The sequence below is a fragment of the Aquarana catesbeiana genome, linkage group LG01, assembly GCF_042186555.1.
Source record: "Aquarana catesbeiana isolate 2022-GZ linkage group LG01, ASM4218655v1, whole genome shotgun sequence".
Taxonomy (NCBI): domain Eukaryota; kingdom Metazoa; phylum Chordata; class Amphibia; order Anura; family Ranidae; genus Aquarana; species Aquarana catesbeiana.
The window spans coordinates 559,250,302-559,267,980 of NC_133324.1; the positions used below are offsets into that span (position 1 = coordinate 559,250,302).

At 44.7% G+C, this 17,679-nt stretch overlaps 1 protein-coding gene across 1 annotated transcript in view; it reads left to right on the plus strand.

Annotated features, from left to right (window-relative positions):
• Positions 1 to 17,679, plus strand: part of LOC141105988 (AP-1 complex subunit mu-1) — a 151,862-nt gene that overhangs the window by 443 nt on the left and 133,740 nt on the right. The gene's annotated exons all lie outside the window — the stretch shown is intronic.

A 17,679-nucleotide genomic window follows, 5' to 3' on the forward strand; every position in this document is an offset into this window, starting at 1 on the left:
CTGCCTATTAAAGAACACTGCAAGCTTGTTTTGTTATGTGGAATAAAAGTAAGGCTTGGTTCAACTGTACAGGTGCGACTATGCGTGGGTTTGTCTGTGCGCTTTTCACATGTTTCTATTTGACGCAGAAGAAAAAAGTCCCCTATGTTCCAAAAATGGAGCCGCACTGGACCGCGTGATGTCGTGGCACCAGGGCAGCCATCAGAAATTTTTGGGCCCCTTATTTTAGTAAATATAAACGGCTAAATACCTTTTCTCATCAGCAGTATATAGCAGTCTTGTGACTTGTATCAGTGTTCAGCCGAGCACTGGTTAAAGCTTGTAGGAGGAGTTTTCATTCTCTGACCATCCTATGAGGCTGCATGACCCTTGAATTTCTGTCTGGACAGTGCTGATTGACCCTGTGCTCATCACATGCACCCCCCCCCCTCTTATTTTCATTTATAAACGCAGAAAAAATTGTACGCGTAATGATCAACCTATATTCTGGACACAAAGAATTACAAAACAAATCTAATTTAAAAGATGCACAAATCCAATAGCTTTGTAGTGATCAATACAAAAATGGTGTGTGTGTGGTAAAATTAAAATAAGGTTAACTCTTATTAAACCATAATGAACAATGTGCATCAAATACATGGTGCAATAACAGTACCACAACATATAATTTTACTTATGCATAACAAAGAAGTAAATTTTAAAAAGAAATATTTAAAAGTCCAAGTGTGAAATCTTGAAAACGATGAAAGTCCATGTGTAAGCATCCCAAACCACCTCAGACAAGTCTGCCAGTTCCCTTACCAAACAGGATCTCCACATAAGCGATCAACAGCGCAGAAATCATCCTATTGGGAGGCCACCATTCAGGATTTTATTTCCTGAAGACATCCGTTACACTAGATGAAACGCATGTAGGGTGAGGGCAGTGGCATATGATGTTGTACACCCACTGTCGATCCCTGGTGTGGTGTGTTGTCTGTGTTACTCTAACTTTTGTGAGTATATCTACTTTTAATAAATCATGTGGCTTTAGCATACTACTCTGATCCTTTGTTCTTTTTCTTACCAATTATTACTTTGAGGTGCTGGCTTTGGATAACCAGTGAATGACCTGTGGAGGCAGTGGTCCCTTGAGTTCTGGTCCCCCAATTGAATGATTTCTGCCGTGTTGATTTCCTATAATTTGGAGATCATCTGTTTAGTAAGGGAACTGGCACACTTGTCTGTAAGGTGGGATTCTTACATGTGGACTTTCATCAATTTCAACATTTCAAGGACTGTTATTTCTGTTGGTTTTGTGCACCTTTTAGTTTAGGCCTCTTTCAGAATGGGCGGACTCTGTCAAGCGAAACCACCTGCTTAGCGGGGGATCTCTCCGCTGAGCCGATGGGTGAAAGGTCCATGTCCGCTCTGCATAGAATACATGAAGGTAGAAAATACCTTGTGCCTTTTCAACCACTTTAAGCCCTTTTTTGGGGGACGGGAAGCGGTTCCTGGCTTTGACAGGTACCCACTCCCCCCCCCCGCAATTTTCTGGAACACGTCGCAGGCCACAGAAGACTACGGGATTGTCCATAATGCACAGCACGCCTCGTGCATCTGCAGTGGGCACCCGGCTTGGAAGCTGCAAGCTGTCACAGCTGGGTGCCCTCAGTTAAAGTGGTTGTAAACCCATTTTGAGAAAAAAAAAAAACTAACACCTGCAAGACAGGCATAATGAGCAAGTATGCATAGCATACTTGCTCATTATGTAATACTCACCTGAGATCGAAGCCCTCGCTGCGGTGCCCTTACACCACTCCGGCGGCCGACATCACTCCCGGGGGTTACTTCTGGGTATTGCGGCTCCGGCACTGTGATTGGCCGGAGCCGCGATGATGTCACTCACGCGCATGCGCCGTAACTGCACACTCACTGAAGCAAGGGCACGTACGTGCCTTTGCTTCAGTTTGTGTCCGTGCGCATGTGCCGATGATGTCGGCACATGCAAGCACAGGGGATATCTTTTAAACCGTGCAGGTTTAGGAGATATCCAGGGTAGCTACAGTTTAGCCTTATTATAGGCTTACCTGTAGCACAAAGTGGTCTGTAAGGGTTTACAACCACTTTAAGATGCCAAGGACCGATCACAGTCCCCGGTGCCACCTTAGGTGAGCACAGCACTGGATCCTGTAACAGGTAAGTGTCTGATTATTAAACCTCAGCAGCTACAATTTTTGTAGCTACTGACTTTTATTTTTCATAAATCCGACTGGAACTCCTCTTTAACAAATTGTTTGCACAGGTTGACAACATTGTTTTCTGTACTGACGTTGACAGTCTGTTCACAGCTGGGTTGGTGAGCATGACCCACTAGAAAGGTGTGTCAATTAATTTATCAGTGTTAAAGTGGAGTTCCACCCAAAAATGGAACTTCCACTTTTTGGATTCCTCCCCCCTCCGGTGTCACATTTGGCACCTTTCAGGGGGGAGGAGGGAGCAGATACCTGTCTAATACAGGTATTTGGTCCCACTTCCTGGCATAGATCACCGCAGCGCTTGCGGTGACCTATGCCACTTCCGGCGCCTACCCCGTCCTCCCCCCGCTGTATTCTGGGAGACACACAGGTCCCAGAACACAGCAGGGACCTGAGAGGACGCGCAACGTGACTCGCGCATGCGCAGTAGGGAACCAAGAAGTGAAGCCGCACGGCTCGCTTCCTTATTCCCTTACCGAGGATGGCGGAGGCAGCAGCCGAGAGCCGAAGGACGGATCGGCTTTGGCTCCCGACATCGCGGGCTCCCTGGACAGGTAAGTGTCCATATATTAAAAGTCAGCAGCTGCAGTATTTGTAGCTGCTGGCTTTTAATATTTTTTTTCAGCGGACTCCCGCTTTAAGCCTCATGGCTGCCTTGTTCAGTGGCAATGTACACACTTCAATACCTGTTGGCTATCCTGCACACATGAAAAAAACTTACAAAAATATGGAACTGTTAACACATCCAGTGCACCAAGTACAAGTGGAATATCTGTGGATATCAAAAAGTAGTAGCTCTGCTGTTTGAAATGCAGCATGGATATTCCAAGTACTGTTACTTATGCAAATGATACAGCCATGCAAGAGCGTTGCATTATATTTAAAAAAAAAAATGTCCATTGTGAGAGAATTTGGTTGCAGGACCGAATCACTGTGGTATGTGAATCACTTGTTGACCCAACAAAGATATTTGTGGCTCCATTTCTAATTTCTCACTGCATGAGCATTGCAAGGGTATTTTTTTTTTTATTTCCCTGGAGGAGTTGTTCTAGTGTAGTGCATTTTTACTGTGTGTTACCACTATGCACAAGGGTGAATGGGCCCTGATTGAGTTGAATACATGAGAGATTTGATTTGGAAATCTGTTAGTGGCAGCCCCAATGAAGATTGGAAAGGAGAGCAACCTGCAGTCACGCGTAACCAGGCAAAATATGAACTGATTGTATTATAAGCACTTTGCTGAAAGATTTGAAAATGCCACACGCGTTAGTGTGATTGAATTTTATATGATCAAAACTAAGTAATGTGAGGACCTACCAAACAACACATTCAACGTGTATCCAATCAAGCAGGTCCTTGTATTACATAAGCTGTGGTTGTTCCAAAGGTATTTGGTCAATCATATTATAATGTGATTGGTCAGCTTGTAAAAAATGTTACATGTAGCATGTACAAATTGCTGTGATTTTCTCTGGCAAATTGTGCAGTGTTGCCTTTTGTAGGTGGCAGTTACAGCTTTGGTAATTTTTTCTCATCTATTATAACAATCCTAAAAAAAAAATGTCATGGCACTCAAGATGTATTGGCTACGTAGTGAGAAAGGGACAGGAACAAAGTTTAAATGGCAACTCCAACGAAATCTGATATTTTTCATTTTTGATAGATTCTGGAGAGTCAATCCATTTCAAAGTATGTCGCTCAGGAATTTTTTCGCCAATGCCTTTGTGCTGTTTTTTTTTTTTTAACAAGGAAAATTTAAACAGGAGGAGCTGGAACATCCAAAGCATCTCTATGGACAGGATCAGAACCCAGAATTAGAGGGAGGACTTGAGTAATGAAGACAAAGCAAGAGACCTACTTCTGATATGACTAAAATATAACTTTTGGGTGGACTGACCTTTTCTTCTTTAGTTCTCCAACACATTTCTTTGTAATTTCTTGTTCTTTTTAATGCAGGTGGGAGCATAAAATGCTTAATGGATTAAGGGGTTCCAGATACAGAACGCTCAACAGTAATGGCTTCAAATTTCCTTTTTTCTTTTTTTTCTGAACACTGGAAACCGACAGTGAAAAACGTTCATTTAACATACTGCATTTATGAGCGTCTTTTTTTAAAGATAACATCAGGAGACCCTCCCAAATGCCCACAATGCATGAAAACAAGTAAATGATTAACAATTTCAGCCATTCTGTGAGAGAAGAGAGCAGTGTGCTTGTAGATAGCTGTCTTATTTTTTGTGTTTTCACTATGGATCCCATTATGAGCATGTGTGAAGAAATCATCCTGACGTTGCTGAGGCTCCAAAGACATAGAAGATTGCGGGAGAGAACCAGAGTTTGTCACTACTGGACTTATCCATTGATGCAGACAACAGCATGTGAAATTTGTTTTTATATCTTCAAAAATGATCAAAAAAAGTTTTCCCCTTTTTAAAAACGCTTATAAACACAGTTACACGCAGTTGCAACCATTTGGCATTTGAAATGCCGGTAAACTACAGTCCTGAACGCAATTTTTTTGCTTTAAAAAAAATGCCCTTAACCTCAACTGCCTCTAAACTACTATAAACGACTGAGTGTACATGGACACATAAGATAACATTGAGGAGAGTTTAAGTGATTGAAAACCCTTACAACACACTTTTTGCTACAGGTAAGCCTATAATAAGGCTTACCTGTAGCTACCCTGGATAAAGCAAACTGAAGCAATGGCACCTACGTGCCGTTGCTTCAGTTAGACTGTGCCATTACCGGCGGCTCCCGATCTAAGGTAAGTAATACATAATGAGCTAGTATGCTATGCATACTAGCTCATTATGCCTTTTGTCTTGAAGGTTTTTTTTTTCTTTTCATCTTCATTAGCCACTTTTAAGGGCTGATGAAAAAAAAAACTTCAGTTTAGCAGCTGTAGTGTACATAAGTAGTTCTACAGGCTGAAGGTTTTTACCTCCCCTTTCTTTTTTTTTTTTTTCTTCTCTTTATCAAAAATCCAAATGGTGAGTAAATACCACCAAAAGAAAACTATCCATTTGAGGAAAATGATACAAATTTTATTTGGATACATTGTTGCATGACTGAGTGATTGTCGTTCAAATTGTGATAGCACTGAAAGCTGAAAATTGGCCTGGACAGGAAGGGGGTGAAAGTGTCTGATACTGAAGCTGTTAAAGAACTTTGCAGTCTAAAAAACAAACCTGGGGTTGAGACTCTAAACTTTGGTCTTTAGCATGATTCCTGGAGAACCTAATTCTTTGGGTGCATTTTGGTTCTGCAAAGAATCATTGATTACTACAGATGCCTTTGCCAAAAGTATAGCAATGCATGTCATTTATTCTTGCCTTGGGAAGATCTTCTGTACATTTTGCCATCAAGAGCATAATCCTTCTGAACGTCTTAACATTGCTAACATTCTTTAATTTCTTAAACTACTTCCTGCCGGGCGGCGTGGCTCTCGTTCTGGGTGGACGTCATTTAACGGCCCTCCTGAACGACCACTCTCGCGCGCCTGTGGGGCACCGCGGCGATTGGTGGTGCAATGTGTCAGTCTGATACACTGCTACATCGATCCCGGTAAAGAATCTCTGACGGAGGCTCTTTACCCCGTGATCAGCCGTGTCCAATCACGGCTGATCACGATGTAAACAAGGAGAGCCATTGATCGGCTTTTCCTCAGAGGACGAGTAGAGGAGAGCCATTCGCCTGCTCTACTAACGGGGAGGGGGGGGGTCTGCTGATTGTTTATCAGCGCAGCCCCCCTCTGATGACCACCAAGGATGCCACCACACTGGACCACCGGTATGCCACCCTAGACCACCAGGCAGTTGCCAATCAGTGCCCATCCCCAATGCCTGCCAGTGCCATCAGTGATGCCTATCAATGCCATCTATCAGTGCCGCATATCAGTGCCACCCTTAAGTACCCATCAGTGGTGCCCATCAGTGCCACCTCATTGGTGCCTTTTTTTTTTATTTGTTTAGCAAAAAATAAAAAACGCAGAGGTGATCAAATACCACTAAAAGAAAGCTCTATTTGTGGGAACTAAATTATAAAAATTCTGTTTGGGTACAGTGTAGCATGACCGCGCAATTGTCATTTAAACAGCGGCAGGGCTGAAATTTAAAAATTGGCTTGGGCGGGAAGGGGGTGTAAGTGCCCTGTATTGAAGTGGTTAATGTCGTGCTTATGAGAATAATTTTTATGCACGATAATGAGTAATTTTTAAACGATTCTATTTTAAAGATAAGAATCAATCAATATGAACACAGACTAAAAATAGAAGATTCATTCACCAGACATGTATTCATACAAAATAGTTAGGTATATTGGTTGACAGAAATAAATGTTACATCAAATCAAGAAAATGAACACCCGCTAATTGGAGTGTTGTACTTTTTAAAAGGCACAAATTTAGAGTCAAAAACCATGTGTATATATGACGATTAGACCGAATGTCTGTATTTTCCGAATTCAATCGTTACTATACTGCAGGTAAGTGATCAATAACGTGAAATAGAGTAGACGTCTGCTATGTCAACAGAAACTACAAAAATAATGTAAAAACGAAGCTTAGAGAAAAATCTACAAGGTGGTTATCAACTCGAGAAAGTTATCCAACTGTATAATCAAAAATTTAAAATAAAACAATTGAATATAAGGTAAAATCCATTACAATATAATTACCCTTTCCAAAATAGCTCCTGGTCTAAAATGGTGGTTACCAGCGTTCTAAAATGGCTGCTGTGGCTTCAAAGATGGCTTCTGCTTAAAGAGGAATTGCGTCTTGCGTCCTCAGTTTCAAAGTATAAATTGTCAAGGAATCTTCATGAATGTGAGTGGAGTTATGAGTTGATGAATGAAGTGTGTGTGTGTGTGTCAGAAACCGTGAATCAGACTGAGACAGAACTGAGTTCAAGAACCGGAACGGATAGTCAGACAAGCCAAAACGTCAGGGAGCCAGAGTTGAGCATAGTAGAAGAGCAAGCAGGATCTGAAGCCAGAAGGAATGTCAGCCAAGCAAGTCTTTAACAGGAACACAGGAGAGCGTCTCTAGAGATGTGACCAAAGCGAAGGCAGAGATCATCTGGACTGGACGGCTTAAGTAGGCAGACTGACGAGCAGGATATCATCAACAGGTGAGTCACTGTGGAGAGATAGTAGCTGGCAGTTAGCCGACAGCTGAGCTGGCCAGCTTTGAGAAGGAAGGGCTGAGCCCAGCCCTGACAGTGTGTGTGTCTGTCTGAGTGTGCTTTTGGGTAAATCAGTGGTCTTAAATTCTACTATAAACCATGAACTCATAAAAATTTTCATAACCTAACCCACAGGGTGTGTCTTCATTTCCATTGGTGGAAAGATCTATTGACTACCTTTTTGTATCTTTAGGTAGTACCTCTTTCGACCACCAAACGTGTCCAAGGACAGAAATAGTTAAAAGAGAAGTATGTGTTTTTGTTTTTTTTTCCTCCTTTCGTCTTGCAGGTTAGCCTCTGAGACATAGGGCTCCACCCTCCGGGACAGGAAACACGTATACCAATTGTCTTAAAAGGTGGTCCTCCAGGCCTCCCTCTTCAGTTATTGTGTTTCCTGCCGGACGGGAAGGATCACGCTAAGGAACCAAGGGAGCTCCTTGTCTCAGGACTGTCCTGTGAAGAGCCCCTGGCGTTGACTCTCCTTTGCCTGGGCACCCCTCTGTCCTGCTGGGGAAGAGTGAGGTGCTAGCTCCACCGCTGCCGTTAGCTCAGAGAGAGCTGGACCCTGGGTGACTACAGCCACGCCCCCCCCCCCCCCTATAAGCTGTACCTGCGCCTGTGACAGGCGATTCCTGGTCAGTGAGAGAGAGACGCTCGGTCGGTCATGTCGGCGAATCTTCCGATCTCAGCGAGCGGCGGAGGGGGCTTTCCAGCAGGCGGAAGTGACGCGAGGTTTCCGGTGGAACCACTTCATCAGGAGGCACCGTGAGACATGGTCCTGGTCTCTGAGGCGCAGCGGTGAAGACACAGGCATCCGGAGCGGTGTACAAAGCTCAGCAAGGCTGCGCAAGACACCAGAGAACATGGAGACAGCTGCACAAGCAATAGACTCCTGTTCTGTTGGCTCCGGCACCTCCCAGGTAAGGTGGTGAGGGTGGACCATTTCTTCCTCTGGGGGGTTAGGGTTCTCGGGACCCAAGTAACTCCCTCCCTGGGTGGGGAACCTAAGATGATGGGCTGGGCACTTCCTAGGCTGACCTTAGCACAGTGGTGGTGTGGGTCAGGGAGGCATTCTAATGGTAGTTTGTCCTCTTATCTTTTCTGTTTGGTTTTCAGGTAAAAAAACCCAGGACAGGACTCACACAGCTGCCTAGGAAAAAATGTGCTGTATGTGGGACTAAGTTAGGCCCCAGTTGGGAGAAGCCACTATGCCCCGATTGTGTCAGTAGTCTCGTCAAGGATGATTCTGTGGCAGCATGTCACAAAATTTTGACTTCAGTTAAAGACGAGCTTGCGTCCACCTTTCAGTCATTCAAAGGAATGATGGATAGGCTGCAGGGACCTCACTGTCCCTAACCAGGGCAGCCAGTTTGCCTTCCCTATCTGAGCCCAGTCAGGAGGCTGAGGTAGATAGGGAGAGGGTACCTAGATCACTAGCCTCCTCTCAGGTGGATTCAGCATCCGACTTGGAGGGGGAGGAGGATTCATCCAGAGGGTCCAGATACAAATTGTCGCTGGACGATGTGGGAGATTTGTTGAAAGCAATTTGACACGTTAGAGATTCGTGAGGAGCAGGTTCAACTCTCAAAGCACGACCTGATGTACCAGGGGTCTAGTGCTCATAAAGCCATGGTTTTTCCCGTGCATAAGTCTCTAATAGAGTCGATTTTGCTGGAGTGGGAACAGCCGGAAAAGAGGCCTTTCTTTTCAGGTAGCCTCAAACGAAGGTTCCCGTTTGAAGCAGATGCTTCACATCCATGGAATAAAATTCCTAAGCTGGATGCACCCTTAGCCAAGGTCTCAAAGACAGACTTGGCCTTTGACGACTTGGGTTCGCTCAAGAATCCCATGTATAAAAGGGGGGGCGTGCTGCTAAAGAGGGCTTGGGATGCCTCCTCAATTGGGTTGAAGCCAGCCCTTGCAGCTACTTGCATGGCCAGAAATCCGGAGTGCTGGCTATCGCAACTACAGTCACACATTTCGGCTGGTACGTCTAGGCAACAGCTGTTGAAATAATTTCGCTTACTATTTAAGGCGGTTGGCTTTTTGGCGGATGCCTCCGCGGATTCTGTAAAATTAGCCGCTAGGTCAGCCGCGTTAGTAAATGCAGCTAGAAGGGCGGTATGGCTAAAAGCCTGGACAGGCAACGCCGCCTCAAAGCTTAAGCTTTGTGGGTTACCCTTTTCAGGTGACCACCTGTTTGGGCCCGGCCTCCAGGAGGCGCTGGAAAGTACTCAGGACAGGAAGAAAGCGTTTCCAGAGAGAGAGAAGAAAAGCGAGGGCAAACGTTTTTTTCGAGGCCCCAGACAACAGGGCCAGCGGGAGAGGGATGGTCGTCCCAAGAAACATTGGACGGGCCATAAAGGGCGTGGAAGAGGAGGAATCCTATTTAATCCTCCTCAAAACCCCAGTGACTCCTGTGTCCCTGTGGGGGGGAGACTAGGGGAGTTCCTCTCACAATGGACCAACTCTACTCCAAGTCCGTTCATTTTAGACATCATAAGGAACGGTTAAAGATTGGAGTTCAAATCGGTTCCCCCCTCAAGTTATCAGGTCACCCAGTTACCCAGAGACAGGGAAAAAGCGAAAGCTCTGGGCCTACTATTAGGGGACCTAGTGGATCAAAGAGTTCTTATACAGGTGCCCCAGAAGGAGCAGGGTCAGGGTGTATACTCCCATGTGTTTGTGGTGAGAAAACCTACAGGGAAGTTCAGACTAATCCTGAACCTCCGTCCCCTGACCCAGTTTGTAAAGTACAAGCGGTTCAGGATGGAATCCATATTTACCATAACCAACCTCCTCTTTCCAGGCTGCTTTATGGCCGCGGTAGATCTCAGGGATGCCTACCTGCTCCCTATACATCAGGAATTTCAAAAATTCCTCAGGCTAGCGGTCAGAATAAACTCGGAGGTTCTGCACTTCCAGTTCCGGGCATTACCTTTCGGTCTGTCCTCTTCACCGAGAATCTTCACGAAGGTTCTAGCAGAGGCCTTAGCTCCGCTAAGATTCAGAGGCATTACAGTGATTCCCTACCTGGACGATCTACTGTTTGTGGCCCCCTCTTTTCATCAACTAGAGAGAGATCTGCAGGAGGCCCAGAGTTTCCTACTATCTCTCAGGTGGCTAGTCAACAAGGAAAAGACCCACCTTACCCTATCACAGGAGGTCCTGTATTTGGGGTACAGGATATCTTCAGTGGAGATGAAAGTGTTCCTCCCCAGGGAAAAAAATCCTGAAGGTGGATCAGGCAGTAGCCCAGCTTCAATCCAATCAGGTAGTCCCAATCAGGGAGGTTATGAGAGTTCTGGGTCTGATGACGTCTTGTTTTCCAGCGGTTCCTTGGGCAAGACTTCATCAGCGTCCCTTGCAGAATCTCATGTTGCGTTTCTGGGATGGCAGAAAACAAAGTCTAGATCTACCTATGCGCCTACCAGCAAAAATCAAAAGGACTTTATGGTGGTGGCGAGCTCATCACAATCTGGAGGTTGGTCTGTCCTGGGCCCATCCTGTAGCCATAGTGATGACTACCGACGTCAGTGCATGGGGGTGGGGTGCCCACCTGGAGGAGTCCTTAGCTCAGGAAGCCTGGTTACCAGTGGAGGCCCGTCGATCCTCAAATCAGAGGGAGCTTCTGGCAATCCTAAAGGCTATAGAGGCTTTCCAGTCTCGGATAGGGGATTACACCTACAAGTTCGGATGGACAATGCGGCGGCTGTGGCATATGTGAACAAGCAGGGAGGTACAAGGAGCCCTGCCTTACAAGCCATAGCCAACAAGATTTTGTACTGGGCCGAGGTGAATCTGCCTTCATTGTCGGCCATTCACCTAAAAGGCTCTCAAAATTCGCTGGGGGATTTTCTCAGCCGCCGGCATGTGTCAGGACGAATGGTCCCTCAACATAGATGTTGTCAGGGAGATTGTACGGTGTTGGGGACAACTGGAGGTGGACCTCTTTGCCTCGGAGGCCAACAAGAAAGTGGCACAGTTCTTTTCTGTCCACCCACAGGACCAGGCCGCAGGAATAGACGCCTTTGCCAGTCCTTGGCAGTTCAACCTGTGTTATGCTTTCCTCCCAGTTCGGCTTATAGCTGCGGTCCTTCAAAGATTTCTGGCAGAATCGACGGATCTCATCCTAGTGGCTCCATTTTGGCCAAAGAGGCCCTGGTTTGCCATCCTGAAGAGACTGGCTATTTTGTCCTCCTTTACCCCTCCTGGTCAGAGGATTTGATTTCCCAGGGCCCGCTTCTACACCCTCTAGCCTGAGGCTCTCTATCTATCAGCCTGGTATCTGAGGAACAGCTGTTGAAAGCGCAGGGGTTCTCAGAGTAATTAGAACTCTTCTCGAGTGCTGTAAACCGGTAACCAGGGCAATTTATGCCAAAGTATGGAAAAGATTTAATTCCTGGTTGGTAGAGCAGGGGTTGAGTCATCCTGGGATTCCGGCAGTTCTGGATTTTCTTCAGACAGGCGTAGAACTGGGCCTCTGTTAGTACACTGAAGGTTCAAACTGCGGCCTTGAATATTTTCTTGCAGACCTCACTTCAGCAAGATCGATTCGTTAGGAGTTTCTTCAAAGCCCTGTCAAAGTAAAGGCCTGTGAAAGTTACAGCCTGCCCCACTTGGGATCTAGCATTGGTCCTCAGAGCACTTACTGGTAGTCCATTCGAACCCCTGGAGAAATCCATGCTAAAATGGGTGGTGCTCAAAACAGTTTTTCTGATAGCTATTACGTCAGCCAGAAGGGTGAGTGATTTGCAGGCTTTCTATTCGAGAACCATTTTTGTTGATTCGGGAGGACAGGATCATTCTTAAGACAGATCCCAGTTTCCTTCCTAAAGTAGCATCTATGTGCCATAGATCTCAGGTTATTGTCCTGCCAACTTTCCCTTCCACCTCAGAAGCAGATGAGGAGGAATCTTTAAGTTTATTAGATGTTAAAAGAAGCCTTTTAGTTTATTTAGAAGTCTCTAGAGGTTTTAGGAACTCAGACTCTTTTTTTGTTAATTTTTCGGGGGCCCGCAAGGGTTGCAGGGCCTCTAAATCTTCCATCGCTAGATGGATAAGAATGGCAATCATAGAAGCCTATAAGTTGGAGGGTAGACAAGCACCATTAATTAAGGCACATTCTGCAAGGGCAGTCTCGGTTTCATGAGCAGAGAGGGCCGGAGCCTCTCCGGAGGTCATCTGCAAGGCAGCAACACGGTCCAGCTACTCAACGTTTGCTAAGCATTACCGTCTGGATTTATTGTCTGACAAAGCGCAGACATTTGGACGAAAGGTCCTCCAAGCAGTGGTCCCGCCCTGACAAAGTAAGTTTCTTGCTTATCATCTCAGAAGCTGTCCTGGAAGACGAAAGGAGAAAACCGGAGTTAGACTTACCGGTAACTCTCTTTCTAGGAGTCTTCCAGGACAGCCTGGTTTCCCACCCGGTGTTTTATATTTAACTGGTGTTGGAGTTATGTACTGACATGGTGTTAGTGTATTATGTCTTTCAGAGCCTTCCGGTAGTTCTTTGGTAAACTGAAGAGGGAGGTCTGGAGGACCACCTTTTAAGACCATTGGTATACGTGTTTTCTGGAGGACCTCCTTTTAACCATTTGGGTGAATGTGTTTCCTGCCCTGGAGGGAGGAGCCCTATGTCTCAGAGGCTGTCCTGGAAGACTCCTAGAAAAAGAGTTACCGGTAAGGCTAACTCCGGGTTTTTTTTTTTTTTATCCCATATTCATACCTGCCTATGCAGCTCTGATGTCTCGGTTCTCTCACCTTCCTGAGCAGAGAGCTGCTGCCCTGCTCCTCTACGCTCATAGGAGAGCTGAGCTGCGGAGGTGCGGAGAGCGGCCATCTCAACAGCTCTCTGCTGAAAATGGGTCACAGGAGTGCAAAACTAATTGCACTCCTGTGACCCAAAGGGGAAACCCAGCCGAATGAGCCCAGACTGGACTTCTCCTCCTTTTAACTTGAAATATCTTCTAAGTAAGGCCCCTTTCACACTGGGGCAGTGGGTGCGATGCTTTACCGTCAATTTCGCAGCGTTATTCGGCCGCTAGCGGGGCGCTTTTACCCCCCGCTAGTGGCCGAGAAAGGGTTAAAACCACCACAAAGCGCTGCTGCAGCGCCAGCGGTATAGCCGCGCTGCCCCATTGATTGTACACAGCTCCAAAGATGCTGCTAGCAGGACTTTTTTTACTGTCCTGCTAGCCACACCGCTCCAGTGTGAAAGCCCTCGGGGCTTTCACATTGGAGAGACAGCAGTGGCTCTTTCAGGGCGCTTTGCAGGCACTATGTTTAGCGTTATAGCGCCTGCAAAGCGCCCCAGTGTGAAAGGGGTCTAATATGTTCAACCTACATAATGTGTGCTCGTATAGTGTTGCTGGTGTATGTATATATTTAGAATTCTGGTAACCAGTATAATTTTACTCATCAATATCACATAAAATGATTGAATATGGATAAATATATTACTCTTGTAGATACTATGAATACTTATGCATCTAGGTAAAAACACATGCTATATGGATATATATTTATATAGACATGGTCAAGCTATAGATAGAGTGTGTGTGTATATATAGAGAGAGATATATTGTTGTGCTCAAGTTTACATACCCTGGCAGAATTTGATTCCTTGGCCATTTTTTTTAGAGAATGTGAATAACGCAAAAACATTTCCTTCATTCATGGTTCGTGTTTGGCTGAAGCCATTTGTTATCAATCAACTGTGTTTACTCTTTTTAAATCATAATAACAAAAATCACCCAAATGACCCTGATCAAAAGTTTACATACCCTGAAATGTTTAGCCTTGGTACAGACACAGAAGGTGGCACACACAGGTTAAAATGGCAATTAAAGGTTAATTTCCCACATTTTTGTGGCTTTTTAAATCACAAATGGTGCCTGTGTATAAATAGTCAATGAGTTTGTTAGCGCTCGCATGGATGCACTAAGCAGGCTAGACACTGAGCCATGAGGTAGAAAAGAACAGTCAAAAGACCTGCGTAACAAGGTAATGAAACTTTACAAAGATGGAAAAAGATATAAAAAGATATCCAAAGCCTTGAATATGCCAGTCAGTACTGTTCAATCACTTAATACGAAGTGGGAAAATTTGGGGATCTCTTGATACCAAGCCAAGGTCGGGTGGATCAAGAAAGATTTCAGCCACAACTGCAACAGGAACTGTTCGGGATACAAAGAAAAACCCATGGGTAACCTCAGGAGAAATACAGGCTGCTCTGGAGATAGATGGTGTGGTTGTTTTTAAGGTGCACAATAAGATAATACTTGAACAAAAGAGGGCTGCATGGTCAAGTTGCCAGAAAGAAGCCTTTACTGTACAAGTTCCACAAAAAAGCCTGGTTACAATATGCCCAATAACACCTTGACATGCCTCATTGGCAGTAAAGGCTTCCTTCTGGCAGCTCAACCATGCAGCTCTTTTTGTTCAAGTATCATTGAATTGTGCTCCTTAAAAACAACCACACCGTTTTTTTGGAGAGCAGCCTGTATTTCTCCTGTGGGTTTTATTTTGTTTCCGGAGCAATTCTTCTGCCTGTTGTGGCTGCAATCTTTCTTGGTCTACCTGACCTTGGCTTAGTATTAAAAGAGCCCCTAATTTTCCACTTCTTAAGTGATTAAACAGTACTGACTGGCATATTCAAGGCTTTGGATATCATTTTATATCCTTTTCCATCTTTGTAAAGTTTCATTACCTTGTTACGCAGGTATTTTGACTGTTCTTTTCTACCTCCTCATGGCTCGGTGTCAAGCCTGCTTAGTGCATCCATGTGAGAGCTAACTCATTGACTATTTATACACAGACACTAATTGTGATTTTAAAAAGCCACAAATGTGGGAAATTATCCTTTAAATTGCCATTTTAACCTGTGTGTGCCACCTTCTGTGTCTGTACCAAGGCCAAACATTTCAGTGTATGTAAACTTTTGATCAGGGTCATTTGGATACCGTGTTTCCCTGAAAATAAGCCCGGGTCTTATATTAATTTTAGCAACGAAAGACACAGTAGGGCTTATTTTCAGGGTAGGTCTTACCATGTAATGTGCTGTCTTCTCCCCCCCCTCTTTCCCTGCCTGTCAGGAATCCCCAGTGTGAACTGAGTTAAAATGCTTGTAAAATCCTATAATTTACTATATTAAAGTAGTATATAATGTACAATGTGTGTGTTTCTGTAATATAATTTTGCCAAATACCTTCGTTATAGCGCTGCTTTGCGCTTCTGTGACCCGCCGGAGCTCTCTTTCCCGCAATTATATTAATGAAACGCACACATTGTACATTATATAGTACTGTAATAGAGTGGATTATAGGATTTTACAAGCATTTTAAACTAGGGCTTATTTTTGGGATAGGTCTTATTTTCGGGGAAACACTGTAATTTCTGTTGTCATTATGATTTAAAAAGAGTAAACTAACCACGAGTGAAAAATGTTTTTGTGTTTTATCATTCATATTCTCTGAAAAATGGCCAAGAAATCATAAATCCTGCCAGGGTATGTAAACTTATGATCACAACTGTATATCTATCATAACAATGATTGGTATGCTTTAAAACAATTCTTACTTCTAATATGCTCGAAATCTAAATAATATATTTTTATGTGATACAGAATGACTATTGCACCAGTAGATACTTAAATCATGATTATATCTATGAGATGGAATATAATATACAGCAGGGGTCTCAAACTGATGGCCCTCCAGCAACTACAAGTCCCATCATGCCTCTGCCTAAAGGAGTCATGCTTGTAACTGTCAGCCTTGCAATGCCTCATGGGACTTATAGTTTCGCAACAGCTGGAGGGCCGCCAGTTTGAGACCCCTGATATACAGTATCTCACAAGTGAGTACACACCTCACATTTTTGTAAATATTTTATTATATCATTTAATGTGACAACACTGAAGAAATGACACTTTGCTACAATGTAAAGTAGTGAGTGTACAGCTTGTATAACAGTGTAAATTTGCTGTCCCTTCCAAAATAATTCAATACACAGCCATTAATGTCTAAACCGCTGGCAACAAAAGTGAGTACAGCCCAAAGTAAAAATGTCCAAATTGGGCCCAAAGTGTCAATAACCTTAACCCTCTTGGGCATGAAGTTCAGAGCTTCACAGGTTGCCACTGGAGTCCTCTTCCACTCCTCCATGACGACATCACGGAGCTGGTGGATGTTGGAGACCTTGCGCTCCTCCACCTTCCGTTTTGAGGATGCCCCACAGATGCTCAATAGGGTTTAGGTCTGGAGACATGCTTGGCCAGTCTGTCACGTTTACCCTCAGCTTCTTTAGCAAGGCAGTAGTCATCTTGGAGTTGTGTTTGGGGTTGTTATGATGTTGGAGTACTGCCCTGCAGCCCACTCTTCAAAAGGAGGGGATCATGCTCTGCTTCAGTATGTTACAGTACATGTTGGCATTCATGATTCCCTCAATGAACTGTAGCTCCCCAGTGCCGGCAGCACTCATGCAGCCCCGGATCATGACACTCTCACCACCATGCTTGGCTGTAGGCAAGACACATTTGTTTTGTACTTTGTTTTTGTACTGGTTGCCAGCACACACGCTTGACACAATTTGAACCAAATAAGTTCATCTTGGTCTCATCAGATCACAGGACATGGCTGACCCTCCACCCCTTCAACCTCTGCGGCAATGCTGGCAGCACTCGTACATCTATTTCCCAAAGATAACCTCTGAAAATGACGCTGAGTACATGCACTCAACTTCTTTGGTCGACCATGGAGAGACCTGTTCTGAGTGGAACCTGTCCTTTTAAACCGCTGTATGGTCTTGGCCACTGTGCTCTGGCTCAGTTTCAGGGTCTTGGCAATCTTCTTATAGCCTAGGCCCCAGACCATCTTTATGTAGAGCAACAATTCTTTTTTTTTTTCAGATCTTCAGCGAGTTCTTTGCCATGAGGTGCCATGTTGAACTTCCAGTGACTAGTATGAGAGTGAGAGCTAAAACGCCAAATTTAACACACCTGCTCTCCTTTCACACCCGAGACCTTGTAACACTAACGAGTCACAGAAACCAGAAGTGAGGAGAATTTTGTCACTTCTTCTGTTTTTCAGTTTATTTACTGGCTTGTTCAGCACAGAAGGCCAGAAGAGGGATATGAGGTCTAATAGACCCCAGATCTCTCCATAAAGAGGACCTGTCATGGCCGATGCGATCACAAGGGATGTTGCTCACACACAAATGCAAACATGCACGTTGGCCCTTTTACACCTATGTAA